Source organism: Schistocerca serialis, chromosome 12 (genome assembly GCF_023864345.2).
Source record: "Schistocerca serialis cubense isolate TAMUIC-IGC-003099 chromosome 12, iqSchSeri2.2, whole genome shotgun sequence".
NCBI lineage: Eukaryota > Metazoa > Arthropoda > Insecta > Orthoptera > Acrididae > Schistocerca > Schistocerca serialis.
Window position 1 is genome coordinate 6,251,265 of NC_064649.1, and position 15,707 is coordinate 6,266,971.

General features: G+C 43.9%; 1 protein-coding gene and 1 non-coding gene across 3 annotated transcripts in view; one reads left to right on the forward strand and one right to left on the reverse strand.

Moving 5' to 3' along the window:
- The window catches only part of LOC126428191 (angiotensin-converting enzyme-like), a 214,686-nt gene that overhangs the window by 93,863 nt on the left and 105,116 nt on the right, over positions 1–15,707 (forward strand). The gene's annotated exons all lie outside the window — the stretch shown is intronic.
- On the reverse strand, positions 8,759–8,831 carry Trnar-ucu (transfer RNA arginine (anticodon UCU)). Its single transcript has one exon. It is a non-coding gene; the product is annotated as a tRNA-Arg (tRNA).

Genomic DNA, 15,707 nt, shown 5'->3' on the forward strand with positions numbered 1-15,707 from the left:
CTGTCAGTGTGATCATGTGATGTATCTGACCCCAGGAATGTGTCAATAAAGTTTCCCCTTCCTGGGACAATGAATTCACGGTGTTCTTATTTCAATTTCCAGGAGTGTATTAGTTCTTACTGACGTAGTAGATATGATGAATGGCTGCAAATGGTGTCCAAGTAGCCGAACATAATCATTTCCAGTTAATGATCGGTTCAGATGGATCAGAGGACCTAGTCCATTCCATGTAACACAGCCGACGCCGCTGTTGAGCTTGCACAGTGCCTTATTGACAAGTTGGGTCCACGGTTTCGTGGGGTCTGCGCCATATTCGAACCCTACCATCAGCTATTATCAACTGAAAGCGCGACTCATCTGGCCAGGCGTCTAGGGTCCAACCAGTATGGTCGCGAGCCCAGGGGAGGCGCTGTTAGCAAAGGCACTCGCGCCGGTCATGTGTTGCCAAAGCCCATTAAAACCAAATTTCGCAGTATTGTCGTAATGGGTATGTGTTTCGTACGTCCTACAGAGTTCTGCGGTTATTTCGCGCACTGTTACTTGTCTGTTAGCACTGACAACTCTACGCACACGCCGCTGCCCTCCGTCATTAAGTGGAGGCCGTCGGGCACTGTGTTGCCCGTGGTGAGAGGTGACGCCTGAAATCTGGTGTTCTTGGCACGCTGTTGACGCTGTGGATCCCGGAATATTGAATTCTCTAACGATTTCCCAAATGGAATGTCCAATGCGTCTACTTCCAACAACCATTCCGCGTTGGAAATGGAAATGCGGTGTGGCTAGGGCCTCCCGTCGGGTAGACCGTTCGCCTGGTGCAGGTCTTTCGAGTTGGCGCCACTTCGGCAACTTACGCGTCGATGAAATGATGATGATAAGAACAACACAACACCCAGTCCCAGAGCGGAGAAAATCTCCGACCCAGCCGGCAATCGAACCCGGGCCCTTAGGCACGACATTCCGTCGCGCTGACCACTCAGCTATCAGGGGGAGGACATTCCGCGTTCAGACTGTATGGATTCCCGTCGTGCGGCCACAATCACGTCAGAAACCCTTTCACACGTATCACCTGAGAACAAATGACAGCTCCGCCGGCGCACTCCCCTGCTGCACCTTGTGCAAGCGACACTACCGCCATCTGTATGTGTGCGTATCGCGGTCGCATTAGTTTTTTGAGCTGTGTATGGCTACACCGTTGCAGAATAGTCAGTGGAAAAATAGAGAAATATAAAATTTCAGGGATTATCGGTAGAGACCAGTTTAAAGTGGAAAGACCGCATAAAATTAATCGCACGTAAGGCAGATTGTAGACTCCAATTCTTTGGATGATTTCGCAGGAAGTGTAGTCCACCCGTGATGAACGACCAATAGCAGTGGAGTGTGAAGCCTTCTCAGTGGAATGCGGCATCTCTGGTGTCTGTAGTCAAATCAATGTGGCTGTGTCCTTATGTAGCAGCTGTTATTTTTTTCCTGAAAAATGATAAATGTAATAATAGAACAAGGAATTGTCGTGAGATTTGATATGAAATTTGGAAAAACTGTTACTGTAACTTGTGTTTCACTAAGGGAAGTGTAAGGCGATGGCTGTTCATAACATACGCGAGTTTTTGAGTGGTTCATGCGTTGCAAGATGGCCTATAAGACGGTGAAAATGACTGACGCCTGGGATGCTCTTCAATAGGAAAACTTGATGAAAATATCTAAACAGTAATTAATCTGGTTCGATCTGACAGTCGGTTGAGTTTTCCATCGATCGCTGAAACTGTAGGAAGTGCCAGGAAATGCGTAAGGCAAATTGTGAATGACGATTTTAACATGAGAAAAGTGCGTACGAAACTGGTGCCGAAAATTCTCAAGATCAAACAAAAAGAAGCTTTGGAAAATGTTTGTACTGATACTTTGAATGCCATTGGCAATCTAGAATGAAAACTTACTGGCAGATTAAAACTGTGCGCCGGACCGAGACTCGAACTCGGGACCTTTGCCTTTCGCGGACAAGTGCTCTACCGACTGAGCTACCCAAGCAAGACTCACGCCCCGTCCTCACAGCTTTACTTCCGCCGCGAAAGGCAAAGATCTCGAGTTCGAGTCTCGGTCCGGCACACAGTTTTAATCTGCCAGGAAGTTTCACTATTGGAAATGATCCTAATATCTCGGATAGAGTGATAACAAGTGACGAATCTTGGTTTTTCACTTCTGATCCAGAAACTAAGCGCCAGTCGATGCACTGGAAGGGCTCGGCTTCACCGAGACCGAAAAAAGCTCGAAATAGCAAATTAAAATTGAAAGCGATGACGACTTTTTTTTTCTTCGATATTCATGGAATTGTGTATTTCACTAGGTCCCTAAAGGCCAAACTATTAACGAACATTAGTACCTTGAGGTTGTTGCTAAATTCCGTGAGAAAATGAGGAGACGACCCGAATTGTGGAAGAACGAGTCATGGGTTGTGTTATGAAGTTCCTAGCGACGTACAGCGTCCCAGTTTGGGGACCACGCACCTTATCCGTCTGGCCCAATACCACCTGACTTGTATGTGTTCCCTAAGGTCACATCTGCATTAAAAGGAACCGGATTTCAGTCCGTTGGATCAGCGAAAGCAAAAGCTACACACGTCATCAAGGGGCTCATAGAGGAAGACTTCCAGCACTGTTTCCATCACTGGAAAATTCGTATGGAACGCTGTAGGGACACAGGAGGGGAGTATACTGAGGGGGGTGATAACTAAATATTTATGTTTTTGAAACAAACTATTTTACAGCAACAGTCCCGTTATTTCGTAGCCGCACCTTGTAACGTTACTTCCTCCGGCGTGGTATCTCGCGAAAAGACTTTAAGAATAATACGAGGCAGAGTCCATGTCACCCTGTGGCGCAACGGTTTTCCGAAAGTCCTTCACCAAAGAAGACGAATTAAATATTCCTGAATTCCAGTCAAGAAGAACTGCCAATATGAGAAACATAGAAGTAGATATCCTCGGTGTAACAAAGCAGCTTAAATCACTTAATAAAGGCAAGGCCTCCGGTCTAGATTGTATACCAGTGAGGTTCCTCTCAGAGTATGCTGATAAAATAGCTCCATATTTAGCAATTATATACAACCACTCGCTCACAGAAAGATCCGTACCTAAAGACTGGAAAAGTGCTCAAGTCACACCAATACCTAAAAAGGGAAATAGGAGTATTCCGGTGAATTACAGGCCTATATCACTAACGTCGATTTGCAGTAGGGTTTTAGAACATGTACTGTATTCGAACATTGTGAAGTACCTCGAAGAAAACGATTTATTGACATATAGTCAGCACGGATTCAGAAAATATCGTTCTTGTGAAACACAACTAGATCTTTATACTCATGAGGTAATAAGTGCTGTCGACAGGGGATGTCGAATTGATTCCATATTTTTGGATTTCCTCACAAGCGTCTTCTAATCCACTGCGTGCCTACGGAGTATCGCCTCAGTTGTGCGACTAGATTCGTGATTTCCTGTCAGAAAGGTCGCAGTAATAGACGGAAAGTCATCGAGTAAAACAGAAGTAATATCCGGCGTTCCCCAAGGAAGTGTTATAGGGCCTCTATTGTTCCTGATATATATTAACGACATAGGAGACAATCTGAGTAGCCGTCTTAGATTGTTTGCAGATGATGCTGCCATTTACCGTCTTGTAAAGTCATCAGATGATGAAAACGACTTGCAAAATGATTTAGATAAGATATCTGTATGGTGCGAAAAGTGGCAATTGACCCTGAATAAGGAAAAGTGTGAAGTTATTCACATGATTACTAAAGGAAATCAGCTAAATTTCGATTACGCGATTAGTCATACAAATGTGAGGGTTCTAAATTTAACTAAATACTTAGGGATTACAATTACAAAGAACCTTAATTGGAACGATCACATGGATAATATTGTGGGTAGAGCAAAGCAAAGACTGCGGTTCATTGGCAGAACACTTAGAAGGTGCAACAGATCTACCAAAGATATTGCTTACACTAAGCTTGTCCGCCCTATTCTGGAATACTGCTGTGCGGTGTGGGATCCGCATCAGGTGAGACTGACTGATAACATCGAAAAAGTACAAAGCAGGGCAGCTCGTTTAGTATTATCGCGAAATAGGGGAGATAGTGTCACACACATGATACGTGAACTGGAGTGGCAATAATTAAAACAAATGCGTTTTTCGTTGCGACGGGATATTCTCATGAAATTTCAGTCACCATTTTTCTCCTCCGATTGCGAAAACATTCTTTTGGCACCCACCTACATAGGGAGAAACGATCATCACAATACAATAAGAGAAATCATGGCTCGCACGGAAAAATTTAAGTGCTCGTTTTTCCCGCGTGCCGTTCGAGAGTGGAACGGTAGAGAGACAGCATGAAGGTGGTTCATTGAACCCTCTGCCAGGCACTTTATTGTGAATAGCAGAGTAATCACGTAGATGTAGAATCGTTGGTTTCGCGCTGCACTACAGCAGGACAGGGCGCAAATGACACCGGTGCACAAAGTACCCTCCACCACACAAAATGAGGTGGCTTGGCGAGCATAGACGTACGTATGGGAGCTACCTAGCTTGGCGTTACTTGAACGGCTCGCCACGCAGAGCGGGCAGGGTCCGCGTGCGCCGTCCTGTCCTAGACCACGCTAGGACGGCAGGTGGGACTTTTTTCCGCTGCCGGCAGTCTTGTGCAACGCGGAAGGACGCCGGCCGGTCCACAGCCGTGAAGGTCGCGCTGCTAGCCTGGCCCCTATGTTCTGCTGGTGCCCTCGGCGCTTCCTGCTGGCTTCGTCTCTCCCGCAGTGGCCCCCACTGCCCACCCCTCTCTGTCTACATCTGGTGCTCACAGTCCTCCAAACCTCTGCGTTTCTGCCGCGCAAACTAGAAATTACAGAGCGAACGAATGCAAATTACATCGACGTGGAGCAACTTGCCTACCCCGAGCGATGCGTCGGTAATAGATGTGGCCGATAAATAAAATTAGGCATTTTCAAGGCGGTAACACATTAATATCTTTACTTACACTACGCACACGTAATAATTAATATGTACACCTGTAGCGTCTTTTGTGGTGCCCCCACACTAAAACAAAAATAAAAAAGACGCACCACGAAGGAATAAACCGGACATGACGGAAATCGGTAGTTGTCATGTACAGGGGACAGAAAAAATGTGAACACCTGTGCTTACTTGGGAATAGTTTATTAATAAGGGGTTGGACCCCCATTTGCCCGTAATACAGCTGCGATTCTTCTTGGAATACTGGCATATGATAATTGTATACTCACCAATGGAATGTTGAGCCACTCTTCGATCAGAACCTCTTCGAACTCCTGTAGTGACGAGGGAGGTGGAAAACTGCTGCGGAGTCTGCGCTGCAATACCGCCCACGAGCGTTCCGTAATGTCCTGTGCTGGCCAGGGAAGACGCTGCAGTTCAGTTGCATACTCATCCTACTACGGTTGTACTGTCCTGGCTGTGTGAATGGGCGCATTATCGTACTGAAATATGGAATCATTGTTGGCGAACAATGTTTGAATCATGGGGTGCACTTTTCACCTAACATGTCCAAATAATCGTTGGCTGTAGCACGGCCTTTGAGAGTAATGATGGGACCAGCGGAATTCCATGATACGGCTGCCCACACCATCACAGTTCCACCTCCATGCTTAACCGTTCTAATGTTGATGAGTCATCTAAGGTGGCGGACTGAAAGCAAGCGATTGTTCAGTCAGTCATTACCGAGGCAGTATGCGAGCCAGTGGCCACCACTTCTTACCATTACTTTGTCTGTTCAGAAGATACAACAAAGCTTATGATACACAAAATGAATTGTACCTTACGTAAGGCCTCAATGAAATGATAGGCGCAGTGACATTTCTTATTGTAATATTTCGATGGCGTTTTGTCGGATAAAGACATGTTGATGGGGATCGTGACTACCTCTTGGAATGAATCTCTACGTAAGCTTTTCATTTGCCTAAGCGCAAAGATCATATTGAGCAACATGACAGATAAGCAGCACCCCTTTGTCACTCCCTGTTCTTCTTCTACCTCCTCTTCATGTTCTTCGACTGTTGGACCTGCACTCTGGCTTCCGAACAGGTTTTAGATGAACTTCTGCTCCTTGTATTTTATTCGTGATGCATTAAAATTTTTAAAGAGAGTATTCCAGTCAACTTGGTCAGAAGCTTTCCCTAAGTCTGCAAATGCTATGAACGAATACCTGTTTTCTTCAACCTATCTTCTAAGATACATCGTAGGGTCAGTATTGGCTCGGGTGCTCCTAGATTTCTCCGGAAACCAAACTGATCTTATTCGAGATCGGATTTTGCCAGGTTTTTCAATCTTCGGTGAATATTTGGTATCAGTATTTTGCAAACGTGGCTAACTAAATTGATAATAATATTCACTCCTGTCGGCGCCTGCGTTGTTTGGAACGGTTACACATAAAATGTAGACTGGCAATGGCAAGGAAAGCGTTTCTGAAGAAGAGAAATTTGTTAACATCGAGTATAGATTCAAGTGTCAGGAAGTCGTTTCGGAAAGTATTTGTATGGAGTGTAGCCATGTATGGAAGCGAAACGTGGACGATAAATAGTTTAGACAAAAAGAGAATAGAACCTTTCGAAATGTGGTACTACAGAAGAATGCTAAAGATTAAATGGGTAGATCACATAACTAATGAGGAGGTATTGAATAGAACTCGGGAGAAGAGAAATTTGTGGCACAACTTGACTAGAAGAAGGGATCGGTTGGTAGGGCATATTCTGAGCTATCAAGGGATCGCAAATTTAGTATTGGAGGGCAGTGCGGAGAGTAAAATTCGTAGACGGAGACCAAGAGATTCAGAAGGATGTAGTTTGCAGTAGGGTACGGGGAGATGAAGAAGCTTGCACAGGATAGAGTAGCATGGAGAGCTGCATCAAACCAGTCTCTGGACAGAAGACGACGACGACGACGACAACAACAAAACTCTTCCTGAACTCTGAGGGTATTTCGCCCGTCTCATGCATCTTGCACATCAGATGGAATATTCTGTCATTTGTAACGTTTTTATAAAATGCACTTTAGGCAGTATCTGTTTAGTATCCTATTATTCATCAACCGGTTTCGATTATTAACCATCACCCAGAATGTAGGGTACAACAGATTAGTTAAGAACGTCCCATATTCTTTTGAAGCTGAACCACATCGAAATTATCCACAGTTTTACAATCAATTTGTCTCTGGATACTGACAGTCATATTTTATGCGAAACATAAAGACACAGACATCCTGGGATGTTTTTAACAAATTGTCGTACCCCACGGCAATGGCCTTGCCGCTGTCGGGCTGGACTGGCACTTGGATGGGTGACCGTCCGGTCTGCCGAGCGCTGTTAGCAAGTGGACTGCACTCAGCCCTTGTGAGGCAAACTGAGGAGCTACTCGATTGAGAAGTAGCGGCTCCGGTCTCGTAAACTGACATACGGCCGGGAGAGCGGTGTGCTGACCACATGCCCCTCCATATCCTCGTCGACCGACCTCTTCGGACGGTGTTCAGTTTTTAGTTGTACCCTACATGCTGGATGATTGTTAAGAAGTGAAACCGGCGGATCACTAATGAGACAATTAACAGCTGATGGTTACAATGCATTTTATGAAATATTCTGCCGTCGTTGGTTCGTCCATGGGTGTCGACATCATCTAATGCAGGTACCTTGTTTCGATTTTTTTCAGTGGTCAGATTCTTCGTAATACTGTTGCTCAACAACAGTGGGTGGTTCCCAGCATTTTGTGTTGACTTTCTACCAGACGTTATCACCCACCGATTCACTTTGTGTGACAACAAATGTCGACATCCGTCCTCTGTCCCCGTGGCTGGTTTCGAACTGGCACAAGAAATCTTCAGAAGAGTTTTGGCACTTTTAGAAGCATCAGATGAGAAGCGTTTCGTTTCGTGGAAGCTTTTAGTACTAGAATTTCAATATCAAAAATATAGTAAAAAATTTACGTGGACCGATGTGTGACGTGAAGAGATTCTTCTTCATATACTGCAGTTTCTGAAGGATTTCTGTCTCCTCTTAGACTATGATAATGCTAGTGGAGTAAAAGTGATCCATTTTCAGTGATTGATACAAATTTTCCGTGTATTTCACACACGAGTATATTTATAAATTCCTTTCTTGTCTACAACTACAAACAAAAGAAAAGGCCAAAGTCCCGAGGCAGGACAGAAATAATCGGTTGAAGTAAAAATCTTCTGATACACATACGCACAATTTCGACTGGTTTCCTGGAAAGGCACGTACCACATTCAGGGGTTGGGAAAAAAATACGGAAACACCGCGAGAAATGGGTGCTTGGATATGAATGCAGACGCAGCCCAAGCCTGCAGCCAAGCAAGGCAGGTGCGCAGCGTCCTCAGCACATCCCAAGTGTCCGCTTCAGTACAGTTTGTGGTGGCTTTCCTCTATCAGATGATCCGCAAAAGCGCAGTGTGCACTACTACTTTTTCAGGCTCACAGGTGCTCAGAATGACTAGTTTTAAAAGTTTGTACTTGTTTGGACCATGTACAAAGTTTAGCAGGACTACAAAATGATATATTCAGCTTGGTGTAACACAAACCGGTGTTTTAAACGCTCAGTCTGAGAAAGTTTTGCAGTCTCGGCGTATTCGGCTTCATGTGTGTCTGAGGTAGAACAGACGAAGGAGAGGACAAGGAATGCAAAGTGCGGCAGTAGAATACAAATTCCGCGTATCAGTGGCGTTTAAAAATGCTTCATCCCTTGCGGGGATCGAACCCGCGACCTTTGGATTAGAAGTCCAACGCGCTATCCTCTGCGCCAAAGGGACGATGTCGCAGTTCCTCGTTTCACACAGATTATAAGAGCTGTAGTGAGTCACACGAGCGCTTTTCCTGCTGCCGTCGCGAGGTCAAGCTAGTCGTCGTGACGTCATCGGAATGACGCACTCCGCCTCACGCGCCTGTCGATCCGAACGCTTTGTGCTGTGGGCGGCACTTGAAAATTAATTAACACGGTTAAAATTATTGTTGCACGCAACTGGAACGAGTAACTCACATTTGTGTGTGACACGAAACAGAAATGACGCTGTGGGCCCGGGTTCGACTACTGGTGACAGCACCGATCCGACTGACTCGCCCGCCACTGAAATGGCGTCAGGTGAAAATATTTGCACCGATATTTATAATATCTTTACTTTTGGGCTTGGTGGTCTAGCGGCAATGTGTGCGGCTCGAAACCGAAAGCTCCTGGGATACAATCCCGGTCGGACCATTGAAGTTTTCAGTCTGCCTTTAACCCTCTAACGGTAAGGTGAAGTTTCCTGACATAAACGGTAAGGTGGGGTTGGATCAGACCCCACCCTCCAAATATCGCTTTTTCGGGGTAAAATAATGAATAATGGGAAAAAGTTTTATCAATTAAACACATATAATATTTGTTATAACAACAAGTTTTTTTTATTTTTATAGTCAATAAGTAAGAATATAAAGTACTTTGGAAAAAAAAGAAACTTGATTACAAAAAACACCTTAATAGAAATATTCTCTATAAAATTATTGAAAACATAGTGAAAATCAATAGATTCAGTCATCAACTAGGAACCTGAGTGCTTCAGAAATTCTAAAGATACTAATTGTAGAAAATAATTATAGTGTCAGCAGTTTCGAAACATAAAGTTCTCAATAATAAATATCTTTGTACACATAATGTAATGGGAACAAATAATAAATGTATAATGTTATCCTAGAAACGCTCACATACAGCCCAGAAAATACATATTTTGCACAATTTATCACATCTCAGTTTCTTTACAGCCAGGTCATATAACTTTATACTCCCCACATATAGAACGATTACACTTACTAAAAAAAGCATTCCCCTTCCTATCTTTTGATCTGTCTCAAAAATCACATCTTCTTTTCTTTAGTGGCTGTGCTTGGGTAGGCTTGTCTAATTCGATTGGTTCTTTTTCTAAAAGTTTTCCAATAGACGAACGGAGCTCACGGGGAAGATGTGTGTTATTCAAACTCTTTTCCACAAGAGGTTTTGTGAAAGAGGGCGCAAGATTTTTGAGAAACGATATTCTCGCGTCATTTGAAAAGCTGCCCATTTTGTTATTGCTTTTGTAAATGATAAAACTATTTATAGCAGCTATGTCTAAAATAGCATAAAAGTACCGCGTGGGCCATCTTCTCGATTTTCTTGTTGTGGTCCTGCTGTGGCAAAGCATATCTAATACATCGACCCCTCCTTTAGTTAGATTGTAGAACTCCCCAATTTCAGGCTTATTTGATTTTTCATTTATCTCTCCAGAGAAGTGCATCGACGATATCAGTAAAACTTTCTTATTTTTGTTTGGGGTGAATGACACCAAAGTTTTGTCGTCCTGATACATAAATTTGAAGAGCCTACTGGAGCGGAAAGCAGCATTGATTGTGGTATTTGCGGTTTGTTTCTCCTCAATGTACCTACAAACGTGAGTTTCTTCTGGAGGAGGGCGTCAGTCACCTCCACTGAGGAAAACCAATTGTCCGCTGTAATGTTTCTGTTAGAACCCCTGATAGATTCGGTCAGGCGCAAAACATACTGGGCAGGTAAAGACAAATCTCCAGGTCTCCTCTTTATTCTGTTGTCCTTCCCAGTGTATAGAATGCCACGCAAAAAATGGAATGTCCTAGCGTCGCATAGTGACATTATTTTCAACCCATATTTGTCGGGTTTCGATGGGATATAAGTTTTGAATGGACAGGCACCCCGAAAACTCAATAGAGTCTCATCTACTGTGACATATTCAGATGGACTATAATTTTTTTCACTGTTAGATTCAAACATGTCCCACACTTCCCTGAAAGCCGCAAATTTGTCGTTGATTTTTCTGGCCTCTCTGGTGGCTTTATCATCGAAGCGGAGGTTTTCTAGAAGAAATGCAAACCTTCTCTTGCACATAGTGTAACGGAATACCGGAGGTCCATAGGTTGCTGAGAAGATCTCATCTCTCTCGATTTCAAGATTTGTGTACAAAACAATTGTTTCTATAATTTTTGAATCTATAAATAATAAAAATATTTCCAATTCACTAGTGACCCCCCTTGCCTCCCCACGCGGACCAGGGAGATGAGTAATAATATTTCACGCTGGTGTCCTAGAAAATTTTGAATGGATGGGTTTGTTGGTCCATATTGTCTTTAAGTCTTTACCTAGCTCAAAATTTCTCTCATCGTCTACATATGACTGAGAATTATCAAACTCGACTGCTCCTGCCGCACAATGAAATACATCATCCTCGTCATCAGTATTAGTTAATACATCATCCTCGGTTTCTGAACAGTTTTCTGCATCGATATTGGTGCCATCCTCTGACTCAGCCTCCTGTCGGAGAAACTCATCGTATATCTCCTCAGGAGTTCTAAGGAGTTGATGCGCCATTTTAGGAAGATACTAGAAGAGAAAACACAACTCAGATGTAATATAAACATCAATATGGGGTTTAATCCTCCCCACAAAAGAAACTAATAAGTGTGACGTAAACAGTAAGGTGGGGCCGGATCTAACCCGAGCGCGGGTAATGTAGCTTTCGGATAGAGAGGGTAGCTGCAGGTCACTCACCAGACTGACGTGGCCTCCTCGGCGCTCTCTCGGGACGACTGGCTGGTAGGGTAGCTGGAACCACAGCGCTCTCAGAAAAGGGAGTGGGGGGTCGGACCCAACCCCAACCTTACCGTTAGAGGGTTAACAGAGCCTTCATCTCTACAAGGACGTGGAGAGTGACAAGAAGCGACACGTGTTCCGGATTCCAGGTTAAACTGTACGGCCCCTTTCCCCAGTTGGGTAACTGTAATAGCGTAGTGAAATGCAATTTGCCGAAGTGGCGTCCAATAGAAATACTTACGTCAGACTGCTGAATCACACGCCATTATTATTTACGTATAAGCGTCTTAATAAAAATGTTGTTTTATACACAGTGTGGATAGGTAAAGTTCTGGCGTGTGAAAGTGTGATATGACAGAAGAAAAAACTAGGCGCTTGTCACACACGAAGCCTGCACAGTCTTAGAACAGTGTTCATTGAATTGTGAGTGCATTATGTCGGTAGTATTGAATTCGAACATAAACAAATTGTTGGCGATCGTATGTTGCGCGCGTCCGTAACGAAGAGAGCTGAGGTATTTGGTGTTTCAAGGTGCACGGTATCGAAGAATTGTACCGCGTACAGGGAAAGTGGGAAAGCATTGTCCGCTAGTCACAATTCGGTCGAAAGTGTCTGCTGAGTGATCGTGAGGGACTGGTGATTGAAGAGAGCTCTGGCGAAAATAAGGGGGCGACAGCTGCAAAAATCACTGCAGAACCTGTCAGCTCCAAAACAACACGAAGAGAGCTTCGTAATCCGGTAAATGCAGGGCGAGATGGAATTACAAAGCCACTCACCAGTGATGCAAATGTCGGTAGCTGGAAAACGTGGTCCCGGCGCTACAAAACCTGATCTGTGGACCAATGGAATAAAGTCATTCGGTCGGATGAGTGTTGTTTCACAATATTTCCAGCTTCCAGCCGAGTTTACGTCCCAAGAGGAAACATGGCGGGGTTGGGTGAATATTTGGGCAGCCACACCGTGGCATTAATGCCGAAGACTGTGTAACCAGTTTGGCAGATCAGGTCCGTCCCATGTGGCAGAGGTTGTAATTGCGTGCACTGAACAATATGGTGGTCTTAAAGATTCGTAACTTCTCGAAAATGAACTGTATAATATCGCATTCCGATAAAAACAGTGACATAACTGAAAAATGTAGTAGTAAGTTATCTAAGTTTTATCGCATGTCCTTTGTCCCTCTGTGGCCTCCACCCTAGTGCTTTTAGGGTGGAGGTTTTAATGTCTTGCAGAGTGGCTGGCTTCTCCTTTGTATTCTCAAGGTCAGCCAGCCATGGCAATCTGCTTTGTTGTTTTAATCTCTTCATCCGGTTTCTTGCGTTCCTGTGGTTTTCTTGTCCCCTTTTCTCCATTTACATGTTTGTTGCCCTTCAACGTTCTTGTGATTTTTCCTTTCATTCTGATTTGAGTTGTCAGTCTCGTTCGTTTTATTCTCACATTTGGGCATTGTTTTATTCAGAACAAGGGACTGATGACCTCGTAGTTTCGTCCCTTTCCCCCTCTTTTAATCCAACCAACCAACCAATCTTTGCACGACTTCGAAATCTTATGACGATCCGTCAAATTAAATATTTGTGCCTCTTTTTCAAACAGTACTTCATTGCAGAGAACACATCATGTGTGGAAAGTCTGACGTCAACATTAACATTGCAAGATCGTTAATGTACAACACGAACAGCAAGCATCCCAACACAGTTGCTTGGCAGGACATCAGATGTTACTTCTACATCTGTTGATGTCTCTCCACCCACGATTACATGCTGTCCTCTCTACCAACGAAATCCTCAATCCAGTCACAAATTTCGCTGATGTCCCATGCGATCGAACTTTTGATAATAAGCGTAGGATTGGCGGTGAGTCATATCCTGCACTTACCTGACTGTCTAGTTACACGCCTTTCAGGATGTCGTGTGAAAAAACTGCGAGTTGTGTTCCGCATGATCGATGTCTTCAGAACCTATGCTGGTTGCCATATAGGAGGCAGTTCGAGACAATTCATTGTGTGAAGCCTGCACCTTTAGAAAGCTTAATGGCACAGTTTGACTGCTAGATTTGCTGGCAGGATGGACACGTGACGGGTGAAGGGTGTTCGAGCTGAGAACTGTTGCTCTAAGTGGTGAGTGGTTTTGTTCTTGCTAGATGCGTAAAGTTTGTTACCAATAAGAGACCAGACCATCCTGATGATATGCAGAACCCGCCGCGTTGTCCTCAAAGGAGATTCGTCCAAAAGAACCCGAGTGTGCTTCAGGGATTCGTGATAGCATCATTAAGCTTTGTTACATATTAGGAGCTCTCTGTTCTTAACATTTCAATTTCCCTCAAATCAGTAATTAAGTTTTTATTAATTACCTTGATTATTGCCAAGCAATTAAATGCTTTCTAACAAAACTATACCACATGTCGGCTAATTTCATAAGCTATTTGTCCATTTCCCACTCCTCGTCTGACTGCGAAATTTTGGACAAAAACCCATTGTGTAATTTATAGGGACTCTTGCTTTCGTTCCGCTGAAACGTTCGACCAGTAAAACTGTTCGATAATTTTCTTCTTCAATAGCCAGACCGGACGTATGTCTTCAACATTCTGTCTAAATTTTTCAATTGATTCAGTATTTCTACAGCATCCCCACACCTTCGCCGTCGTCACCCTCGCCTCTCTGCTCGGCTAACGCGGTCGATGCTCTAGCGTCCCCTACGCTCCTTTTTTGTTTGTGTAATCGGTTTACTGACTGCTTTGATGAGGCCTGCCACGAATTATTCTTCTGTTCCGAACTCTTCATCTCAGCGTATCACTTGCAATCTACATCTGCAGTTATTTTCTGGATGCATTCCAATCTCTGTCTTCTTCTACAGTTTTTACTCTCTACAGCTCTGTGAAGTAGCATTGAAGTTATTCTATGACGTCTTAGCAGTTGTTCTGTCGTCTTGTCCCTTCTTTTTGGCAGTGTTTTCCATGTTTTTCTTTCTTCGATCCTGCGCAGAACCTCCTCATTCCCTACCTTATTAGTCTACCTAATGTCGAGCATTATTCTGTCACACCGCATATCAAACGCTTCGATTTCCTTCTGTTTCTTTTTCCTACAGTCCATGTCTCACTCCCATACAATGCTGTGCTCCGAGCGTAGGTTCTCAGAAATTTCTTCCTCAAATTAAGACCAATGTTTGATGCTGGTAGACTTTTCTTGACCAGGACTGCCCTTTTTGCGAGTATTAGTCTGTTTCATACGTCCTCCTTGCTCCGTCCGCAATGGGTTATTTTACTGCCTAGGTAGGAGAACTCAATTTCGTCTACTTCGTGATCCACATTTATGATGTGTCGGTGTTCTTCTAATTTCTGCTACTTCTCATTACTCTCATCTCCCTTGGGCATATACTCTTTGCTCATGAAGCTGTTTATTCCATCCAGCAACTCCTGTAATTCTCTTTCACTTTCAGTGAGAATAGCAATGTCATCGACGAATCTTCTTTTTGATATCCATTCACCTTGAATTATAATCCCACTCTTGAACCTTTGTTATTTCCGTCAATGCTTCTTCTATGTACAGACTGAACAGTAGGGGGCGAAAGACTACATCCCTGCCTTCCACCCCTTTTAATGCGGGCACTTCGTTCTCGGTCTACCACTCTTGCTGTTGCCTCTTCGCTCTTGTACATATCGCATATTACCATCCTCTCCCTATAGGTTACCTCTATTTTTCTCAGAATTTCGAACATCTTGCACCATTTTACGTTATCGAACGCTTCTTACATGTAGACATATCCTATGAGCGAATTTTGATTTTTCTTCTGTCTTTGCTTCCATTATCAACCGCAATGTCAGATCTGCCTCTCTGGCGCCTTTATCTTTCTCACAGCGAAGCTGATCGTCGTCTAACACATCGTCAATTTTCTTTTCCGTTCTTCTGTATATTATTCTTGTCAACAATTTCGATGCATGAACTGCTAAGCGAAATTTCTCACCTACCGACTCTTGCAATCTTCGGAAATGCGTGGATGATGTTTTTCCGAAAGTTTGGTATCGCCCGTCTCACAGATTCTGCAGGGGAACGAGAATTTCCGTT